The sequence below is a fragment of the Bufo gargarizans genome, chromosome 2, assembly GCF_014858855.1.
Source record: "Bufo gargarizans isolate SCDJY-AF-19 chromosome 2, ASM1485885v1, whole genome shotgun sequence".
NCBI classification, from domain to species: Eukaryota; Metazoa; Chordata; class Amphibia; order Anura; family Bufonidae; genus Bufo; species Bufo gargarizans.
In genome coordinates this window covers 169841830-169864165 of record NC_058081.1, presented here as the reverse complement: position 1 = coordinate 169864165, position 22336 = coordinate 169841830, and positions in this window count along the sequence as shown.

The window sequence follows — 22336 nt, the reverse complement described above, 5'->3', positions numbered from 1 at the left end:
ATGTATAATAAAGTAATATTATTAATAATAAGTATTCTCTTTTTCTTAATTCCCAGAGAACCCCTTGAAGGGGATATTCTGGATTCATGGATCCAATGCCCTATCCTGATTATAGGTAATTAATTTCAGATTTGTGGAGGTGCGACGCTCGGCACCCACATCGATCAGCTTTTTGAAAGGGCTGCTGTGCTATTGTGAGAGCTACGTTCTCTTCAGTGTTTACCTGCAGGCTGTCTCCCTTGCAGGGGCAGTGCAATGTAATTACAACTGTTCATCCCATTCAAGTAAATGGGAGAGGAATCTGTAGTTCTACTGCACCACCACTACAATGTAAACGGCGCACAGGTAAACACTGAAGAGAACACAGCTCTCACACTAGCTCCCCAGTCCCTTCAAACATATTATCAGCTGGGGTGTCGAGAGTCACACCTCCACCGATCTGATATTGATGACCTATTACTTAGGATAGGACATGAAAATCACTGCATAATTTACAGTACCACCAAAGTGCATGTCATTTTACAAAATCTCATTCACACAAAATGGAAATTTACCTATTTTAAAGAGCCTCTGTCAGCATGATCAACCCTATTAAACCTGTCATACTGCCTGGTAGGGTTTATTATGTTGATTAAAACGATAGCCTTTACAGAGGAGGTAAAGATGGCTTTACAGGGCATTACTAGCACAGTGGACATTACTACTATTAAAGGGACACAATGGGCATTATTACTGTGAAGGGGTAACAATGGGCATTATTACTATAAAGGGGGCACAGTGGGCATTATTATGAAGAGGGCACAATGTGGATTATTACTATGAAGGGGGCACAATGTGGATCATTACTATGAAGGGGGCTCAATGTGGATTATTACTATGAAGGGGGCACAATGGGGATTTTTACTGTGAAGGGGGAAAAAAGAGGGCATTACAACTGTGAAAGGGGAACAGAGGGCATAACTACTGTGAGGGGGCACAATGTAGGCATAACTACTGTGAAGGGGCACACATCTGTACAAAACTACTGTGAAGGTTGTACAATGAGGGCAATACTACTGTGAGGGGGTACAATTTTTATAATGGATAGGGGGGATGCCAGAGAGGAACCGCCCTGGTGTGCCAAACACCCTAGGCACGCCACTGAGCAGGAGCCCCTCAGCTATGCTCTCCAGTTCCTGAGCTATGCTCTACTGGAAGCATAGCCTCTGAGCAGCTACTTTTTCATTAAACAAAACACTGGCAACTACCCTAATGGCCCAAGCCTATCCTCACCATCAGAGGCTCTAGTGAAGCCCAGGTAGTTGCTTAGTCCCTCCAGAGTAAAGCCAGTCAGTGGCACAGTGGGTCCACACCTGCATAACAAATCACAATGTATAAAGTCATGTTGCGGTAAGAAAGTGTTTTAATAAAACAATTTTATGAGGTATCACTATCCGTCTTAAAAGCAGAGAACCTCAGAATAGCTTGGATAAGTAAAAGAATTCCAAAATAATTACCACATAAATTGACATGTCAGAGGTGCAAAAATAGCCAAGATTGTGAAAAATGGCAGGGTCCTGAAGGGGTTACGTTCCATTTAAATAGATTACTTATATCATAGTAAGAAAAAGCTTGATGTTGTCATTTCCTAGAGTAAATTTGTGATTACTAAAGTATTGGCTAATTATGAAGGAGTTGTAGTGTGATAAAATGCGGGAGTCGGAGTCAGAGCCTTGGCTTACCGACTCCAAAGGCCCTGGTGGGAACACTATGAAAAGTCCGCTCACCTAGTCACTGACCTTAGCGGTAACCCACCTCAGCCAGCGATTGGCTGAGAGGGGATATCCAAGATTTTCCAGTGTGTGGAGTTGGGACAGTAACGCTTCCTTGTTATTTGTAACATGTTCTACACCCCCCCCCCCTTTTAAATTATCTCCAGAAAACCCCTATAGCTGTGTGTGAAAGCATCCTAAGGGTGCTTCTTTTTTGGAGGTGAAGTCAATTTAGTCACCTAATGTGACTAAGTCAGGGGAATATGGAAGCTCCTTAAAAATAATTTTAGGGAACTAGGAGAGAAGCTCAAGTCCAGCACTTGTTTTCTGAAATACCATCAGTGACACGAGCGTCATCAGACAGACAGTGGGAACTTAGAGAGTTAAGTAAGTGGCTCAGAAGCTGGAAGGAAGGTTTTCTGTTTATTGAGAACTGGGCCGACTTCTCTGTTGGCTACAGGCTCTACAGTAGGGATGGGCTGCACCTTAAGCAAAAAATGGTTAGACGGTTGGAGGAGCTTTGAAACTAGGATCTGGGGGTTCTAACTAATAAGGAGGTAGATAGTGTAGATAGCATGTGGGATCTAGGAGGGGACAGTGGGGATTTAATGGGGGCTGTGGTTAGTGAGGTAAAGCAGGTAGGTACCATCATGAAAAACGAGCTGCAGGTAACATGAACCTGTTAGAAGGTACCCCAAAAATATACAGAAGTTCACTTTCTGGGAACTGAATGTGAGACATTAAATAGTAATTTAAAATGTATTTTTCTGGAGGCTATGGTACTAGAGCAGGCAATGCCGTTCCACAATGTTTTGGAATGGATCCGAACGTGTGAATGGACCCTAATAATGTATATTCCATTAACTTACTGTAGATATGGTCCAAGCCAAGTTAAATGTGAACAAGGTTCTGGGTCCAGATAGATTACACCCTAAAGAGCTCACTCGGTCATTGCTGTGCCCCTGTTCATAATTTTTTTTAGATTCTTTAGGGACTAGTATAGTGCCAAGTGACTGGCACAAAGCATATGTGGTGCCCATATTCAAAGCAGGCTCAAGGTCCTTCACAGTTAAGGCTACTTTCACACTAGTGTTTTTTGCGGCTCAGTCATGGATCTGCAAAAACGCTTCCGTTAGAATAATACAACCGCATGCACCCGTCATGAACGGACCCGGTTGTGCTATGTCTTCTATAACCATGACAGATCTGTCTTGAACACCATTGAAAGTCAATGGGGGACGGATCTGTTTTCTATTGTGCCAGAGAAAACAGATCCATCCCCATTGACTTACATTGTGTGCCAGGACGTTTGGCTCCACTTCGTCAGGCGGACAGCAAAACGCTGCAGGCAGCGTTTTGGTGTCCGCCTCCAGATCGGAATGGTGAAAGGAGGCAAACTGATGCATTCTGAGTGGATCCTTTTCCATTCAGAATGCATTAAGGCAAAACTGATCCGTTCTGGACCACTTGCGAGAGCCCTGAATGGATTTCACAAACAGAAAGCTAAAACGCTAGTGTGAAAGTAGCCTAATTATAGACCAGTAAGTTTACTTCTGCTGTGGGAAAAATGTTTGAAGGAGTCTTAAAGGACTATATACAGGAGTATGTGACTGCTAATAATATCATAAGTGATAACCAGTATGGGTTTACTAAGGACAGAAGTTGTCAGGCTAACCTGATTTTTTTTTATGAGGAGGCGAGTAGAAGCTTGGACAGAGGGGCGACTGTGGATGTTGTGTTCTTGGATTTCGAAATGAGGAGGTGAGTAGAAGCTTGGACAGAGGGGCGACTGTGGATGTTGTGTTCTTGGATTTCGAAATGAGGAGGTGAGTAGAAGCTTGGACAGAGGGGCAACTGTGGATGTTGTGTTCTTGGATTTCGAAACTGTCCCTCATAGACGTTTAATAGTTAAAAGAAGATCTATTGGCTTAAAAAGTATAGTTTGTAATTGGATTGAAATCTGGCTGAAGGACTATGTCCAAAGAGTTATGGTCTATGATAGAAACATAGAATGTGTCAGCAGATAAGAACCATTTGGCCCATCTAGTCTGCCCAATATACTAAATACTATGAATAGCCCCTGGCCCTATCTTATATGAAGGATGGCCTTATGCCTATCCCATGCATGCTTAAACTCCTTCACTGTATTTGCAGCTACCACTTCTGCAGGAAGGCTATTCCATGCATCCACTACTCTCTCAGTAAAGTAATACTTCCCGATATTACTTTTAAACCTTTGCCCCACTAATTTAAAACTATGTCCTCTTGTAGCAGTTTTTCTTCTTTTAAATATTCGCTCCTCTTTTACCTTGTTGATTCCCTTTATGTATTTAAAAGTTTCTATCATATCCCCTCTGTCTCATCTTTCTTCCAAGCTATACATGTTAAGGTCCTTTAATCTTTCCTGGCAAGTTTTATCCTGAAATCCATGTACTAGTTTAGTAGCTCTTCTCTGAACTCTCTCTAAAGTATCAATATCCTTCTGGAGATATGGTCTCCAGTACTGAGCACAATACTCCAAATGAGGTCTCACTAGTGCTCTGTAGAGCGGCATGAGCACTTCCCTCTTTCTACTAGTAATGCCTCTCCCTATACACCCAAGCATTCTGCTAGCATTTCCTGCTGCTCTATGACATTGTATGCCTACCTTTAAGTCTTCTGAAATAATGACCCCTAAATCCCTTTCCTCAGATACTGAGGTTAGGACTGTATGACTGATTTTATATTCTGCTCTTGGGCTTTTACGCCCCAGGTGCATTATCTTACACTTATCAACATTAAAATGTAGTTACCAGATTTTTGACCATTCCTCTAGTTTTCCTAAATCCTTTTCCATTTAGTGTATCCCTCCAGGAACATCAACCCTGTTACAAATCTTTGTGTTATCAGCAAAAAGACACACCTTACCATCGAGGCCTTCTGCAATTTCGCTGATAAAGATATTAAACAATATGGGTCCCAGAACAGATCCCTGAGGTACCCCACTGGTAACAAGACCATGGTCTGAATACACTCCATTGACTACAACCCTCTGTTGTCTGTCCCTCAGTCATTGCCTAATCCATTCAACAATATGGGAGTCGAAGCACAAAGAGTGCAATTTATTGATAAGCCTTTTATGTGGGACAGTATCAAAAGCCTTACTAAAGTCTAGATAAGTGATGTCTACTGCACCTCCGCCATCTATTATTTTAGTCACCCAATCAAAAAAATCTATAAGATTAGTTTGACATGATCTCCCTGAAGTAAACTCATGCTGTTTTTCATCTTTCAATCCATGGGATTTTAGATGTTCCACAATCCTCTCCTTAAGTATGGTTTCCATTAATTTCCCCACTATTGATGTCAGGCTTACTGGCCTATAGTTGCCCGAGTCCTCCCTACTACCTTTATTGTGAATGGGCACAACATTTGCTAATTTCCAATCTTCTGGGACAACTCCTGTTACCAGTAATTGGTTAAATAATTCTGTTAATGGTTTTGCTAGTTCACCGCTAAGCTCTTTTAATAGCTTTGGGTGTATCCCGTCAGGCCCCTGTGACTTATCTGTATTAATTTTAGACAGCTGACTTAGAACCTCTTCCTTTGTAAAGACCCATGCGTCAAAAGATTAATTAGTCTTCCTTCCTAACTGAGGTCCTTTTCCTTAATTTTCCTTTGTAAAAACTGAACAGAAGTATTCATTGAGGCAGTTAGCTAGTTCTTTATCTTCTTCCATATACCTTCCTTCTTTAGTTTTTAATTTGGTAATTCCTTGTTTTAGTTTCCTTTTTTCATTTATGTATCTTATCGCCTAGTTTCACTGAATGAGCTAATTTCTCTTATTCCTGTGCTTTAGAAGCTCTTATAACTTGTTTGGGCTCTCTCTGCCTAATCTTATAAATTTGCCTGTCATCCTTTTTTTTTTTTTTTTTTTTTATAATTATTAAATGCTATTTTTTTTAGTTTTTTAATGATTTGGGCCACTACTGCTGAGTACCACAGTGGTCTCTTCCTTTTTTGCTTTTACTGACAAGCCTAATGCTATTATCTGTCGCCTTCAATAGTGCCACTTTTAAGTAGTCCCATTTCTCCTGGACTCCATTGAAACTGTTCCAATCTGATAGGGACTCGTATACCACTAATCAAATTTTAGAAATGTCTGTTTTTTTAAAATCTAAAACTTTTGTTGTTTTTGTGTGGTGTGACTCAGTCACTGTACTTACAGTAAACCACACTGACTGGTGATCACTAGATCCCAAGCTTTACCCTACAGTAATATCAGATACCAAATTCCCATTTGTGAATACTAAATCTAAAATGGCCCCCTTCTGGGTTGGCTCCTCAACTACTTGCTGTAGAGATAATCCCAGTAGGGAATTTAGAATATCTATACTCCTGGCACAACAAGCTATTTTGGTTTTCCAGTTTACATCAGGAAGATTAAAGTCTCCCATAATGAGAGCTAAAATGACATTGAAAGGGGAAGTTATCAACTAGTAGATCATCTAATTCTTTGACTTGGCTAGGTGGTCTATATATCACACCTACACGAGTTACCTTATGATTATCAAGCTACAAGGTAACCCAAACTGACTCTAAATTGGTCTTGCTAAGTTATATTAAATTAGACTTTTTGCTATCTTTCACATACAGGGCCACCCCTCCCCTTTCTTGCCTTTTCTGTCTTTCCTATATAGAGAGAACCCTGGTATTGTTACAGTCAGGTCCATAAATATTGGGACATTGACACAATTCTAACATTTTTGGATCTATACACCACCACAATGGATTTGAAATGAAACTAACAAGATGTGCTTTAACTGCAGACTGTCAGCTTTAATTTGAGGGTATTTACATCCAAATCAGGTGAACGGTGTAGGAATTACAACAGTTTGGATATGTGCCTCCTACTTGTTAAGGAACCAAAAGTAATGGGACAGAATAATCCTAAATCAAACTTTCACTTTTCAATACTTGGTTGCAAATCCTTGTAGTCAATTACAGCCTGAAGTCTGAAACGCATAGACATCAACAGACGCTGGGTTTCATCCCTGGTGATGTTCTGCTAGGCCTCTACTGCAACTGTCTTCAGTTCCTGCTTGTTCTTTGGGCATGTTCCTTTTAGTTTTGTCTTCAGCAAGTGAAATGCATGCTCAATCGGATTCAGGATCAGGACATTGACTTGGCCATTGCATAACATTCCACTTCTTTCCCTTAAAAAAACTCTGGTTGCTTTTGCAGTATGCTTTGGGTCATTGTCCATCTGCACTGTGAAGCGCAGTTCTGAAGCATTTGGCTGAATATGAGCAGATAATATTGCCCGAAACACTTCAGAATTCATCCTGCTGCTTTTGTCAGCAGTCACATAATCAATAAATACAAGAGAACCAGTTCCATTGGAAGTCATACATGTCCACGCCATGACACTACCACCACCATGCTTCACTGATGAGGTGGTATGCTTAGGATCATGAGCAGTTTCTTTCCTTCACCATACTCTTCTCTTCCCATCACTCTGGTACAAGTTGATCTTGGTCTCATCTGTCCATAGGATGCTGTTCCAGAACTGTGAAGGCATTTTTAGATGTTGTTTGGCAAACTGTAACTTGCCCTTCCTGTTTTTGAGGCTCACCAATGGTTTACATCTTGTGGTGAACCCTCTGTATTCACTTTGGTGAAGTCTTCTCTTGATTTTTGACTTTGACACACATACACCTACCTCCTGGATAGTGTTCTTGATCTGGCCAACTGCTGTGAAGGGTGTTTTCTTCACCAGAGAAATAATTCTTCGGTCATCCACCACAGTTGCTTTCGGTGGTCTTCCGGGTCTTTTGGTGTTGCTGAGCTCACCGGTGCGTTCCTTCTTTTCAAGAATGTTCCAAACAGTTGTTTTGGCCACACCTAATGTTTTTGCTATCTCTTTGATGGGTTTGTTTTGTTTTTTCAGCCTAATAATGGCTTGCTTTACCGATAGTGACAGCTCTTTGGATCTCATCTTGAGAGTTGACAGCAACAGATTCCAAATGCAAATAGCACACTTGAAATGAACTCTGGACCATTTATCTGCTCATTGCAATTGGGATAATGAGGGAATAACACACACCGGGCCATGGAACAGCTGAGAAGCCAAATGTCCCATTACTTTTGGTTCCTTAACAAGTGGGAGGCACATATGCAAACTGTTATAATTCCTACACCGTTCACCTGATTTGGATGTAAATACCCTCAAATTAAGGCCTCATGCACACGACAGTTTTTTTTCACGGCCCGCAAAAACGGGGTCCGTGGGTCCGTGATCCGTGACCGTTTTTTCGTCCGTGGGTCTTCCTTGATTTTTGGAGGATCCACGGACATGAAAAAAAAGTCGTTTTGGCGTCCGCCTGGCCGTGCGGAGCCAAACGGATCCGTCCTGAATTACAATGCAAGTCAATGGGGACGGATCCGTTTGACGTTGACACAATATGGTGCAATTGCAAACGGATCCGTCCTCATTGACTTTCAATGTAAAGTCAGGAGTCCCTTTACTTTCACACTTGTGTTCATAATGCAGACGGTGGCTCCGTTCAGAGCGGATCCGTCTGCATTATATTGTTAAAACATTTCTAAAGTGTGAAAATAGCCTCAGACAGATCCGTCCAGACTTTACATTGAAAGTCAATGGGGGACGGATCCGTTTGAAAATTGAGCCACAGTGTGTCATCTTCAAACGGATCCGTCCCCATTGACTTACATTATAAGTCTGGACGGATCCGCTTGCCTCCGCACGGCCAGGCGGACACCCGAACATAACTTGAAGCGTCCCCATCACCATGGGAACTCCTCTATGTTAGAATATACTGTCGGATATGAGCTACATCGTGAAACTCATTTCCGACAGTATATTCTAACACAGAGGCGTTCCCATGGTGATGGGGACGCTTCAGGTTAGAATACACTGAAAAACTGTGTACATGACTGCCCCCTGCTGCCTGGCAGCACCCGATCTCTTACAGGGGGCCGTGATCAGCACAATTAACTCCTCAGGTGCCGCACTGTAAGAGATCAGGGCTGCCAGGCAGCAGGGGGCAGCCCCCCTCTCCCCAGTTTGAATATCGTTGGTGGCACAGTGTGCGCCCACCATCGGGCCCCCCCCTTCCTCCCTGTATAGTTAAAAATCGTTGGTGGCACAGTGTGCGCCCACAATCGGCCCCCCCTCTCCCTATAGTAGTAACAACCATTGGTGGCAGTGTGCGGCCTCCCATTCCTCCCCCCCCCCATCATTGGTGGCAGCGGAGTTCCGATCGGAGTCCCAGTTTAATCGCTGGGGCTCCGATCGGTAACCATGGCAACCAGGAAGCTACTGCATCCCTGGTTGCCATGGTTACTTAGCAATAGTACAATTGTAGAAGATTCATACTTACCTTCTTGCTGCTGCGATGTCTGTGACCGGCCGGGAGCTCCACCTACTGGTAAGTGAAAGGTCTGTGCGGCGCATTGCTAAAGAACTGTCACTTACCAGTAGGAGGAGCTCCCGGCCGGTCACAGACATCGCAGCAGCAAGCAGGTAAGTATGAATCTTCTACTGTGGTGGGGGCGGGGGGAATGGGAGGCCGCACACTGCCACCAATGGTTGTTACTACTATAGGGAGAGGGGGGCCGATGGTGGGCGCACACTGTGCCACCAACGATTTTTAACTATAGAGGGAGGAAGGGGGGGGGCGATGGTGGGCGCACACTGTGCCACCAACGATTTTTAACTATAGAGGGAGGAAGGGGGGGCGATGGTGGGCGCACACTGTGCCACCAACGATTTTTAACTATAGAGGGAGGAAGGGGGGAGGGGATGGTGGGCGCACACTGTGCCACCAACGATATTCAAACTGGGGAGGGGGGGGTGGGGGGTCTGCCCCCTGCTGCCGGGCAGCCCTGATCTCTTACAGGGGAATATGATAGTACAATTAACCCCTTTAGGTGCCGCACCTGAAGGGGTTAATTGTGCTATCATATCCCCCTGTAAGAGATCGGGTGCTGCCAGGCAGCAGGGGGCAGTCTTGTACAAAGTTTGCAGTGTATTCTAACTAGAAGCGTCCCCATCACCATGGGAACGCTTCTGTGTTAGAATATACTGTCGGAAATGAGTTTTCACAAAGTGAAAACTTAGATCAGAAAAAGCTTTTATGCAGACGGATCTTCGGATCCGTCTGTATGAAAGCAACCTACGGACACGGATGCCAATCTTGTGTGCATCCGTGTTCTTTCACGGACCCATTGACTTGAATGGGTCCGTGAACCGTTGTCCGTCAAAAAAATAGGACAGGTCATATTTTTTTGACGGACAGGATACACGGATCACGGCCTCGGCTGCAAAACGGTGCATTTTCCGATTTTTCCACGGACCCATTGAAAGTCAATGGGTCCGCGGAAAAAAACGGAAAACGGCACAACGGCCACGGATGCACACAACGGTCGTGTGCATGAGGCCTAAAGCTGACAGTCTGCAGTTAAAGCACATCTTGTTTGTTTCATTTCAAATCCATTGTGGTGGTGTATAGAGCCAAAAATGTTACAATTGTGTCGATGTCCCAATATTTATGGACCTGACTGTATATCCCAGTCATTACTCCCATTGAACCATGTCTCAGTAACAGCCACTAAATCTACAGTCCTGATCAAAAGTTTAAGACCACTTGAAAAATGGCAAAAAAAAATCATATTTAGCATGGCTGGATCTTAACAAGGTTCCAAGTAGAGCTTCAACATGCAAAAAGAAGAAATGGGAGTGAGACAAAGAAAATTTGAGCATTCAATTTAATGAAAACAATGAATAAACTGAAACAGGCTGTTTTTGAGCTGATCAAAAGTTTAGGACCACACCTCCAAAAAAAAAACTAAACCCCCCAAAACAGAAATCCAACTTCCAAACAAACTCAGTAATGAGTAGCTCCGCCGTTATTGTTTATCACTTCCAAAATTCGTTTCGACATGCTTGATGCAAGCGTTTCCATGAGGCGAGTGGGAACATTTCTCCAAGTGGTGAAGACGGCCGCACGAAAGCCATCTACTGTCTGGAACTGTTGTCCATTTTTGTAAACTTCCCTTGCCATCTATCCCTAAAGGTTCTCAATTGGATTTAGACCAGGGGAACACACAGGATGGGCCAAAAGAGTGATGTTATTTTCCTGGAAGAAGTCCCTTGTCCTGCGGGAATTGTGTACTTTAGCGTTGTCCTGTTGAAAAACCCAGTCGTTACCACACAGACGAGGGCCCTCAGTCATGAGGAATGCTCTCTGCAACATCTGGACATAGCCAGTGGCCGTTTGACACCCCTGCACTTCCTGATGCTCCATTGTTCCACTGAAAGAAAAAGCACCCCAGACCATTATGGCGCCCACTCCACTGTGGTGCGTAGAAAACATCTCAGGTGGGATCTGCTTGTCATGCCAGCAACGTTGGAAACCATCAAGGTAAATTTTTTCTCAGAGAATAAAACTTTCTTCCACCATGTTTGGTGCTCTCTTGCAAAGTCCAAACGAGCAGTTCTGTGGCGTTCAAGGAGACGAGGTCTTTGAAGACGTTTATTGTTTTTGAAGCCCTTCAGTCTCAGATGCCGTCTGATGGTTATGGGGCTGCAGTCAGCACCAGTAAGGGCCTTAATTTGGGTCGAGGCTCATCCAGTGTCTTGACGGACAGCCAATTGGATCCTCCGGCTCAGTGCTGATGACATTTTTTGGGGTCTTCCACGTGACTTTTTTGTTCCATAACCCTCAGGATCATTTAAGAAATTCAAAATGACTCTCTTACTGCGTCCCACCTCAGCAGCGATGGCACGCTGTGAGAGACCCTGCTTATGCAGTTCAACAACCCGACCACGTTCAAAAAGGGAGAGTTTTTTTGCCTTTGCCATCACGTGTGACTACCTGACAGAAAATGACAATGAATCTACATCTTTGCCCAGATTTGGCCTTTTAAAGGCATGTGGTCCTAAAATTTGGATCAGCTGAAAAACAGCCTGTTTCAGTTTAATTCTTATTTTCAATTAATTGAATGCTCAAAAAATGTTTTGTCTCACTCTCATTTCTTCTTGTTGCATGTTGAAGATGTTGTTAAGATCCAACAATGTAAAATATGATTTTGTGCCATTTTTCCAGTGGTCTTAAACTTTTGATCAGGACTGTATTAGCTTGCCTAAATATAGCTTGCTGCATTCTCAAGTGCTGCATTTATAAGTGCAGCTGAGATATTCAGGAGATACTCAGGAGGTAATCCGGAGGTGGATACAATCTAAAAAAGTAAGATTTGTTTGTTTAAAATCTTTCCCCTCACTGAGGCTGCTGCCAGGACACCGCGCTGGCGCTGACCAGTGGATTTAGGGCACATGTGCGATATTATGGCGTACCATCGGCGATGAGAGAAGTGCATAATTAGCAGTGGGGCGGCACTGGGCTACGAGATAAGGGGCGCGGCTGGGCACAAACGGCCGTTGGAACAGCCCCTTGGGCACGCTAGTAAGGTAATTAGCATATTAATAAAACCGATTTTTATCCAAAATGAAAGGACAGGTGGTGGTAAAACCAGTATATTTTTAATTAGATAATGGAGACTGAGAGGATGATATGAACAGCTCCATATTGAAAATCTTGATGACAGAATCCCTTTAACACCTGAATCACCTATGCTTATTTGCAATCAGACAATAGCAAGAACCTGTCTAACAAATTCCTTACCTGTTTTGAAGCACAGTGTCTGAACATCCACCAAAAACACAGCTGAAGTTCTGTTTTGAAGCACAGAGTCTGAGTATCCAACAAAAACACAGCTGAAGTTCTGCTACAGTGGAAAACTTCTAAGTTAGTCTCCTGAATATGATTCCTATTCTTAATGGTCCCGGGTTATAAGTGGTGTAGCCCAAGGTTCAGCGCTGGTCCCCTATTATTTAAAATATTAATGATAACGAGGGTGGGATTAATAGCACCATTTCTATTTTTGTAGATGACATCAAGCTATGTAGTACTGTGGAATAGGTCTATGGAAAAATGTCCAAAAACTACAAGCTGTGATTGGGCATCAACTTGGCAAATAAGGTTCAATGTGAATAAATGTAAAGTTATGCATCTTGGTAGTAATACTCTCCGTGCATCATATGTCCTAGGGGATATAACACTGGGAGAGTCACTTATAGAGATGGATTTGGGTGAATATGCAGTTCAGTTCTGGGCACCAGTCCACAGAAGGGATGCCCTGGCACTGGAGAGAGTACAAAGGAGAGTGACTAAACTGATAAGGGGCATGGATGGTCTTAGTTATGAAGAAAGATTAAAATAATTAAATGTATTTAGTCTTGAGAAGAGACGTCTAAGGGGGGGAAATAATTAACCTATATATACACTCACCTAAAGAATTATTAGGAACACCCGTTCTATTTCTCATTAATGCGATTATCTAGTCAACCAATCACATGGCAGTTGCTTCAATGCATTTAGGGTTGTGGTCCTGGTCAAGACCATCTCCTGAACTCCAAACTGAATGTCAGAATGGGAAAGAAAGGCGATTTAAGCAATTTTGAGCGTGGCATGGTTGTTGGTGCCAGACGGGCCGGTCTGAGTATTTCACAATCTGCTCAGTTACTGGGATTTTCACGCACAACCATTTCTAGGGTTTACAAGGAATGGTGTGGAAAGGGAAAAACATCCAGTATGCGGCAGTCCTGTGGGCGAAAATGCCTTGTTAATGCTAGAGGTCAGAGGAGAATGGGCCAACTGATTTAAGCTGATAGAAGAGCAACGTTGACTGAAATAACCACTCGTTACAACCGAGGTATGCAGCAAAGCATTTGTGAAGCCACAACACGCACAACCTTGAGGCCCCAACAGCAGAAGACCCCACCGTGTACCACTCATCTCCACTACAAATAGGAAAAAGAGGCAACAATTTGCACGAGCTCACCAAAATTGGACTGTTGAAGACTGGAAAAATGTTGCCTGGTCTGATGAGTCTCGATTTTCTGTTGAGACATTCAAATGGTAGAGTCCGAATTTGGCGTAAACAGAATGAGCACATGTATCCATCATGCCTTGTTACCACTGTGCAGGCTGGTGGTGGTGTAATGGTGTGGGGGTGTTTTCTGGGCACACTTTAGGCCCCTTAGTGCCAATTGGCCATCGTTTAAATGCCACGGGCTACCGGAGCATTGTTTCTGACCATGTCCATCCCTTCATGACCACCATGTACCCATCCTCTGATGGCTACTTCCAGCAGGATAATGCACCAGGTCACAAAGCTCAAATCATTTCAAATTCGTTTCTTGAACATGACAATGAGTTCACTGTACTAAAATGGCCCCCACAGTCACCAGATCTCAACCCAATAGAGCATCTTTGGGATGTGGTGGAACGGGAGCTTTGTGCCCTGGATGTGCATCCCTCAAATCTCCATCAACTGCAAGATGCTATCCTATCAATATGGGCCAACATTTCTAAAGAATGCTATCAGCACTGACAATGCAAAACGGATCTGCCCCCCATTGACTTTCAATGGTGTTCAAGAAGGATCCGTTTGGCCAATGTTAAAGATAATACAAATGGATCAGTTTTGAACGGATGCATGCGGTTGTATTATCGGTGCGGATCCGTATGTGCAGATCCATGACGGATCCGCACCAAATGCGAGTGTAAAAGTAGCCTATGGGCCATACAAAAATATGCTGAAAAGCTGTTCCATGTAATATCCCCTCAGAAGCGTCAAGGCTTATTTACTGTATTAACTGTGAATCTGTCGAATAGATTACCTCTGGACATGGTCACAGCAGGAACAGTTGACGGTTTTTAAAAGGGCTTAGATGAATTCTTAAAGGGGTTGTTCGAGTTATTTTTTGTTCTTTGTATGTTTCTAACTAGGCAACTATAAGGACTTTACAATTCACTTAATTTATCTCCAGTTGCTGCTTTCTCAGATTTCACTGAGGGTCACATAACCTCTGATGTCAGCTTCTCTCCCTGCTCTGATGAGATTTTGTGCACAAGCCTGAGAGAGCAGATATGTGTCTGTACACAGGGGTGTAGCTAAAGGCTCATGGGCCCTGGTGCAAGATTTCAGCTTGGGCCCCCCTTCCCTCAGTCCTACGCCCCTGTCTGTACAAGAGATGTCACTGTGCTGGCCACACCCCTCTGCACTGCCATCTGCTCTCTCTCTGGATTCTTAACCCCTTCAGCAGCACAGACTCAGGGCTGAAGGCTTTACTGAGTAGCTGCAGGCAGTGAGGAGACAAATGCTGGGCACAGGAGGTGACAGACTAGAGGAGTTCTGCAGAGAATTGCAGGTAGGGAAAATATCCTGTGTATATTAGCAGTGTAATTGTACAGCTGGGACTTGTCGTCCTACACATACATGCTGCTGAGTCTCCCAGCTGTCAGGCATGTCACTCAGGGCAGCAGTGTTATTCACTCCCTTTGCAGAGCAGGAGGAGGGGCACAAATATTCATGAGGAAAACCTCAGAGATTGTTGTTATTGCAGGTAAACAAAGGGCCAGAAGAGAACCAGGGAAATTATGAAATATATATATGTTTTTTTGCCTAAAACTTGCTTATGTAGTTATATATTGCTGCTCGTCAGATTTACAGTGCTATATATATTTTTGCCATAACTTCGACAACCCCTTTAAATCCAGAGGAAAAAAAAAGAAGTCTAGTTTGAGAGCTGTACTTATACAAGCAGACAAACAACGCAAGTTTATGAGCGTTCGCATGTTTGATTTCCAGTGTGTGTTTGTATTAAGTGTGTGACTTTAGATTACGTGACTTGAGATTCAGGGACTTTAGGAGGGGACTACAGTAAGTAGTTCTTATCACTGCACTATATTGTATTTTCTCTCTTTTCTAGCGTAATCCCCATTTAGTATGTGTTCCATTATTGACAACGCAGTCCAGTGCACATATTGTCTAATGTATGCAGTCCTGGAACAGCCGTTTGAGGGTGCATATCTTTGTTCAAAATGTGAGCAAATTGCCTGTTTGGAATCGCACATCATGTCTACAACCGGGCGTGTTTCAACACTGAGAAGCGTAGACTATATGGAAAAAGAGTTTGCTGCTCACTGAGCAAGCACTCTATGAGGTAGATGTGGAGGAGGGTGGTAGCGAAGAGGCTCAGGAAAGTGAGGTAGGTAGCTGGATAACAGTTAGAAAGCAGGGTAGAGGGAAGAGTGCCAGGGAGGCTAGCTCTGATCTGACACACCCCAACAAGTTTGCAAGGTTGGCAGATGAGTCAGTCAGTCAGGGGAATGTCAGCTCCTGTAAGCAGGGTACCAGGATAGCAGGGCAGGCCATACAGGTGCTGGTAGTGGGAGACTCAAGTATTAGGGGCTCATAAACATCATAGTAAGCAGCACTATATACCCCACTATAGGGAAAAGTACAATTGTATCCGGTACCAATAATCAAGGTCCAAACGTGGTGCTCGCAGATCAAGATCCAGGCTAAGGGTCCCTTAGTATAGCACAAATTAAAAGAATCGGCAGCACTCTTACCGACCGCACCGAGACAGAAAAGAGAGAAGAAGAGACTCTAGGGGATGAGGGAGTAATGTCCCTATTATCTCACCCTGGTCTCACTCAGCCCAGGGACGCCCCCTGATGGTGGGGACTCCCTGTCCTCAAACCTAAGCTGGACTATCCCTGGCCTGACCCTCAACAACTGATATTGAAGAGATAAGGGGTTAATAATAGACTCTATAGGTGCTGTATGGTTGAAAGTTAGACAAACGGATACATACAAAAACTACAAGGACACACGTAAAAAAGACCCTATTAATAAAGGGGTCTAGCAATGGACTGTGTATACAACCCTTGGACTGCTAATTATAGCCAGTTAGGTACACTGTACATTCTACTAATACTAACAGATAACACTCCAAGACACACAGAATTACCCTGTTAATAAAAAAGGGTCTATGATTAAACTATGAATAATACCCCAACGCGTTTCCCCCACGTTGTGGGATCATCAGGGGGTAGGTATAACAAAAGTTATCTAGAATCCATCTAATGATGTCCTAGTGACGTATACAGAACACTAATTGGTGCATGTCCTTGAATACAGTGATTCCTGATTTTGACATGTATATCCACCTATAGATACATAGTGCACTGTTAGTGAATGCATCAGTTCTTAGCAATCACTCTTGCATGATCCTGTTCAAATGAATCAGATAAATAGAAAATATGGGGGGGGGGGGGGGGCACTACGGCATGATGTCACATATAGTCACAGACCAGGATGCATGAATGGACATATATTAGAGTCCGAGGTCAATTTAACTGGATTCCCGTATCGGTACCTGTGGAGAGAAAGTGCATATAGTATCCAACGTACGATGTTACAGAGTTATGACCACCATCAGCATTCCCCAGTGGCAAGCTTAGACTCACAGTAACAGGACCAGCTCCAAGCCTCAGCATGTATATCAATTGGCCTCATGCCAAATACATGTCACGGAAGGTGTACAGAAAACTAGAAGACACAAAATGAAGATCCGACTGACTGGATCCAAAACTAAGGAACAAAAGGGAGAGCCCTGCAACAGACCTGGGTCTCTCCCTAACTGCTCAGCCTATGCAAAATTCTCAATGGTAGATGATCGCATATCCTCGTACCTCGACTGTATAACACCTGAACACCCTATAATAGTGAGGGGACACGACCACTGGCTCCCTACACTTGATACGGAGGGAGTCAGGGTCACCTGGGATCCAGCAAACAGGAAAACACAAATGAATGAACAAAACTTATCTGTAGAAGACTCAGTAGTAGCATCCAGCATGCACACACTCCAGGAAGTTGTATAAACCGCAAAGTGATGCAGTATGGGAAGGGATTTAAAGGGAAGCAATCAGTGCAACTACATGACAGCTGAGAGAGGCTAACGAGATGAGAAAACGAAAGCAAAACAAAAAGGAACCTCAAGGAGGAGGTTCTGAAGAACGTCTGTCAGAGCTTCTCAGATGTCTGGTGGTGACAATACATCTGGCCTGTTAACATTAGAGACCGTGGTCACCAAGGAACAAAAGCAAGGGCTGGTAAAAATTAAATCCAGATAAAATCATCTTACTCACAGTTAGTTGTCCATGTGGTGAGGTAACCGCCCCCCTCTTGTCAGAGGACCACGTATCCCTATGCCGAGTGCCCCCTATTTATACTAACACCAATCTGTTTTGAATTTACCCCCTGTAGCAATCACCTGTTACAGACGCGCTCATAAGGCCCCGCCCCTTCCGGTCTGTGGATGCGCCTACTTTCGGTAAATAGAACGCAGGATGCCATCCACCGCCGGTCAACTAGTGCGGATGCGCCCGTGTGGCTCCGCCTCTTCCGGCCTATGGAGTGATTAGTTCCGGTTGGTGGAACGCATGCCGGCGCTCCGCTACAGGGGGACTCCTTAAGAATGCGCTTACCTAGAGCGAAGTGAAACTCAATGTTGTAACATATGGCCCGTTGATCCTATAACGCAGGTAAAGGGGCAGTTTGACAGAGACTCAATAAACAAGACTTGCCCCAAGTTAACCCTGTATGCTACGTAACTTGTACTATGGGCCAGATTGTACAGGATGATTGCGTAGATAAGACTACGAGGGAAAGAAAAAATGCATAAAGATGTTAAATAAGATATAATAGCAGATATGTTGTTTTTAAGATTTATAACACCCAGATATAGTCTTGTCCACCAAAGCATACCCTTGACATAAAGGGATGTGCTAAAATCAAAGAAGTTATACAATGTGTAAACATTCGGATGCTTTCTGCACCCAGGCCAATTAGGGAACACTGATAAATCAATTAATACCGGCCCAAAAGTTCCAGTGAAGAGAACTGGACCGGCCAGACAGGAAAAAGGAAAAAAAAAAAAATCTATGAATTAATTAGACAAAGGCAAGCAAAAAGAGAGATGACTGAAAAATAGGCCTGCTCACTGTGTTTACGGATTTAGTCAAAGAAAACAGGAGAAGGTGAGTCTCTCATTAATTCCGAGGGGGGACTGGGACCGAAACCGATTAATCCATTCACACTCCTTTTGAAGGATTTTTCTGTCCCAGTCACCCCCGCGGGGAGACAGTGGTACCAATTCAAGGACAGAGAATCTCAAGCAATTGGGATCCCCACCATGGCAGTCGTTAACATGTGAAGCCACGGGTGTCACGTTTTTCTTAACAATATCATTGATGTGTTTACACACCCTTCTCCTGAGTTCCCTGACTGTTTTGCCTATGTAATATAGCCCCCTTGCTTCTGCAGTTGACAAAATCTCTCACCGCAAAATTCTGTTTGGTTACGGAACACGTGATGATCTTAGCGGTCGATATATAATTGCATGCTTTACAAAAGCCACAACGGAAGACACCTATTGGTTTGCGGTCTAGCCAGGTCCCTTTCCCTGCTGAAGGTGTAAAATGACTGTGTACAAGACGATCCTTTATACTCCTCCCTCTACGATAAGTGATTGCGGGATACTCAGTAAGGAAGTCAGATAAGTCACAGTCCATCCGCAGGATAGGCCAGTATCTCCTCAGGACAGTCAAGACTTCATAATTAGCTACGTCAAAGGTGGAAAGGATATGCATGGGTTGACTGACGTTTATCCATATTCCTGGGTTTCGGAGCAAGGAGGTCCACACGGTTACTCTGTTGCACGTTTTTGAAGGCCTCATTTAAAACCGTTTGTGGATACCCCCTTCCCCTAAACCTGTCCTAGAGGTTCCTTGCTTCACTGAAAAAAGTACCATTCTCCGAGCAGTTTCTTCTGACACAGAGATATTGACCCCTTGGGATACCTCGTTTAAGGGGGGGGGGGGGGGGTCGGGTGGTGACTCTTCCAGTGGAGCAAGGAATTCGTGGCTGTGGCCTTTCTGAACATATTGGTCACAAGCCTGTCCGTCTCCTTCGTGACACATATATCCAGAAAAGTAATTGTGTGGGGGTCTGACTCGTAGGTGAAGTGAATGCCAATTTTGTTGTCATTAAGTCCAGAGATGAACCTTTAATTGCCCCCACCCCCCCCTTTCCATACCAAAAAGAGGTCGTCAATATATTGTGTCCAAAAAATAATATTTTCTGCCCACCAGACTGGTTGGTCGGGGAATACATGAGTGTCCTTCCACCAGCCCAGGAGGAGGTTGGCATATGTGGGGGCACAGGGGCTGCCCATAGCCGTCCCCCTGAGCTGGTGGTAGAAACAGGCATTAAACAGAAAAAAGTTGTGTGTCAAGGTGAACGCCAACAACTGCAAAATAAAAGTCATTATGTACCGCATATTGTGTCCCCCTTGTCTTCAAAAAATATTCCACAGCAATAAGACCATAATTGTGTGGAATGGAACTGTCGAGTGACTCTACGTCGATGCTGGCTAAGATACAGTCTGAGTCCAAATTAAGGGTATCTATCTTGTTCAGGAAGTCCATCGTGTCCCTAGTGTATGCTGGTAGGGACACGACAAATTGTCCAAGAACACGATCAAGGTAAACCCCACAATTTTGTGTGAGGGAGTTTACCCCCGACAGTATTGGTCGTCCCTTTAATGGTGTCGTGCCCTTATGTATCTTGGGGAGCCCGTAGAAAGTCGCTGTACATGGGTGTAGAGGAAAAAGAAAATCAAATTCAGATGGGCTAATAACCCTATTATTTAGGCCTCCCAGTAATACCCTCTTCAGGTCTTCAGAAAAAGGCAGAGTCGGATTTGATGCTAGTATTTCATATCCTCCTCTGTAACAGGGTTACAGTCTGTTTAGAAAGGATCGCCAAAACCGGAGAGGGGTCTGCCTTTATGTAAAGTCCTGTCTAAAGCCCACAGTGCGAGAAGACATAAGTGAGGGACATGAACATGGGTAGAGATACATGGAGGCAAAAACTATAATAAAATACTAATAGAAGTTTATTATAAACCATCTAATATACCAGAGTCCACAGAAAATCTACTACTAAACGAGACAGACGAGGCGGAAAATCATAATGAGGTGGTTATTATGGGGGACTTCAACTACCCAGATATAGACTGGGAAACTGAAACCTGTGGATCTCATAAAAGAAACAGGTTATTGGCAATAACCAAAGGCAATTACCTTTCCCAACTGGTTCAGGACCCGACTAGAGGGACGGCCATACTGGACTTAGTATTAACCAATAGACCTGACAGAACAACAGATGTGCAGGTTGGGGGACACTTGGGAAATAGTGACCATAAAGTGATAACCTTCCAATTGTCATTCAAAAGAGCGTTTCTACAGGGAGGAACAAAAATACCAAACTTCAAAAAAGCTAAATTTAGCCAACTAAGAGAGGCCATAGACCTAACTAACTGGGACAAAGTTCTCAAAAATAAAAATACAGCCACAAAATGGGATATTTTTAAAAGCATCCTAAAATCTCATTGTGAGAGGTACATACCTTACGGGAATAAAAGGTTAAAGGAACAAGAAAAAAAAAATGTGGATAAATAGAACTGTTAAGAAAGCAATAAATGACAAAAAGAAAGCATTTAAATCACTACAACAGGAGGGTAGCGAGGAAGCACTGAAAAACTAAAAGGAAAAAAATAGAATATGTAAAAAACTAATAAAAGCAGCCAAACTAGAGAACGAGAGATTAATTGCCAAAGAGAGCAAAACTAACTCTAAGATGTTCTTCAATTATATAAATGGTAAAAAGAATAAATCTGAAGGTATTGGCCCTTTACAGAGAGCGATGAGGAGAAAGCAAAGCTATTAAAAATAAAAAATCTCCATTGTCGTGGGCAAGTCCACTTTCACACTCGCGTTTTGGCACTTATTCGCGTTTCACACTCACAAGCAGTCCAAAATGGATCAGTTTGCATTCTAATGCATTCTGAATGGAAAAGGATCCGCTCATAATGCATCAGTTCAGTCTCCATTCCGCTTTGGAGATGGACACCAAAACGCTGCGTCTGATGAAACTGAGCCAAACGGATCCGTCCTGGCACACAATGTAAGTCAATGGGGACGGATCAGTTTTCACTGACACAATCTGACAAAAGAAAACGGATCCATCCTCCATTGGCTTTCAATGGTGTTCAAGACGGATCTGTCTTGGCTATGTTAAAGATAATACAAACGGATCTGTTCTGAATGGATGCAGACGGTTGTATTATCTGAACAGATCCGCACAAAACGTGAATGTGAAAGTAGACTAAACTGTTTGAATGTTTTCTAAGAGATGCCATCTTGAAGTACCTCAAGGAAAATAAGCAAATAACACCATATCAGCATGGCTTCATGATCAGTCATGTCAAACTAATTTAATCAGTTTCTATGAGGAGATAAGTTCTAGACTTGACAGCGGCGAATCAATGGATGTCGTGTATCTGGACTTCTCCAAAACATTTGACACTGTACCACATAAAAGGTTAGTATATAAAATGAGAATGCTTGGACTGGGAGAAAATGTCTGTATGTGTGTAAGTAACTGGCTCAGTGATAGAAAACAGAGGGTGGTTATTAACGGTACACACTCAGATTGGGTCACTGTCACTAGTGGAGTACCTCAGGGGTCAGTATTGGGCCCTATTCTCTTCAATATATTTATTATGATCTTGTAGAAGGCTTGCACAGTAATATATCAATTTT